Here is a 1675-nt window from a genome sequence, read left to right on the forward strand (position 1 = left end):
TGATACCAATTGAAATCGCGGAGCGAAGCGTAGATTGACTCACACACACACACACAGATACACAGAGAGCTTAGATAGTACACAGAGAATTCGTTTGAAGGGTTATCTCCTTCACTTTATTATCCACAAAAGTATAAGTGAGTATATACAAAGAGTTAGTGATAAGTGAGTTAGACGGACGACCGGCCATATCCGTATAAGAGGCCACTTGGGCTTTAATCCCAACAGTTTCATTGGGAGACAAATATGGTGGTGGATCACACTAAGAAGTGCATTAAGCCAGCCTTTCAAGAAGAGCACAAGTATATGTGCAGGCAGTGGAGAAGTGCACCTACTGAGATGAAGAAAGAATGATGTAAGCAAGCTATACAAAACTATTGGACTGACAACCACATTATTGAGGGACAACTACAAAGCTTACAACTATGGCTTGCATGGTGGGATGCACGAGCATCACATTGGATTGATCAGTTTTTTACACAACACAAGGATTTGGGATTTGTACCATCAACTAACCTATCTGAATCTAAACATGCAAGTATTCGTGCTGCACATGGAGCAACAAAGTACGTCTCATTGTATGAGGCTACCGCCATTGACTTATGCTTAGCAGTGTAGCAAAGTGCAAAATATAAGTCTTTTATGGATGGAAAATATCATGGTATTGGTCCGGACTTGAAACAACTAGCTGAAAGGCTAATGGAAGGACACACAACTCGAGCTATTGAGAAGAAGGTTATTGATTTGACTGCTTCTACAATGGATGTAGTAGGTCTTGCCTCTTCGGAGTATATGAGACAGCCCATGGAGAAAGTAATTTTGCGTTGAAAAAGAAAGTTGGATCACTCAACTCCGATTCATGAGACTGACAGTCATAGACCTGAATATAATACCATCACAACCTCTAGAGATATTCCAATGTCCAAGCTTCAAAGTACAGTAGGTAAAGGAGTCTGAAGTTGTAGAGTCCACTTGGGCCATAAGGAGAGCACATCCTAAGGCTAAAGTGAGTTGTTTTGGGTTAATCAAGGAGACAGGTTATAAGTACAACATTGAATCTATCATTTTTGGTCACTAACCTTTCCTCTATGGTCTTAAATTTTTTCTTGTTAATGTAGGTGAGAGGTGTGGGGTTGAGATCAACATAAATGGGGGAACAACATTGCATGGTGTTCCTGCCCCTTGCTTCAAGGGAAGAAGAAGATACCCAGGTGGCACACAAGAGCAGGTCATTTTGTTTTTCAATAACAATGTGCAACATGCTTGGAATGTGCATGGATCTGTTATTTTTCCACCAGGTCCTGCACCTGGGGTGTGGCCCATCTCAAAGGGAACGTTTCTATCTTTAGAAGAGACAAGTTTATTGCAAAAGTCAGGCTTTGTTATGGATGATGGCTCTCAAGAAGGTGCAGTTGTAGAAAGCTTTCGATCTCAACCTCCTGCAAGTGCAACACGGCCACAAAAGAGGGATGGTAGAATGGTCAAGTGGAGAAGCAAACTCACCAAAGATTTCAAGGATAAGATTGGCTTGGCAACTAAAATGCATGCACCTGTTCTTAGAGAGAGTATAATAGTCCCAAACTAAGTGCACGTTTTCTTCTTGGAGTCAGAGGGATCAAAAGCACATGGGATTTCATATTCCATCACAATAAGTCAATTTCCATGGTGTACATGT

General features: G+C 41.3%; 1 pseudogene; it reads left to right on the plus strand.

Moving 5' to 3' along the window:
* Positions 1-339: 339 nt before the first annotated feature.
* LOC147427963 (uncharacterized) lies at positions 340-1392 on the plus strand (annotated as a pseudogene).
* Positions 1393-1675: the final 283 nt, after the last annotated feature.

Source organism: Adiantum capillus-veneris, chromosome 23 (assembly GCF_014529385.1).
Source record: "Adiantum capillus-veneris isolate H3 chromosome 23, ASM1452938v2, whole genome shotgun sequence".
NCBI lineage: Eukaryota > Viridiplantae > Streptophyta > Polypodiopsida > Polypodiales > Pteridaceae > Adiantum > Adiantum capillus-veneris.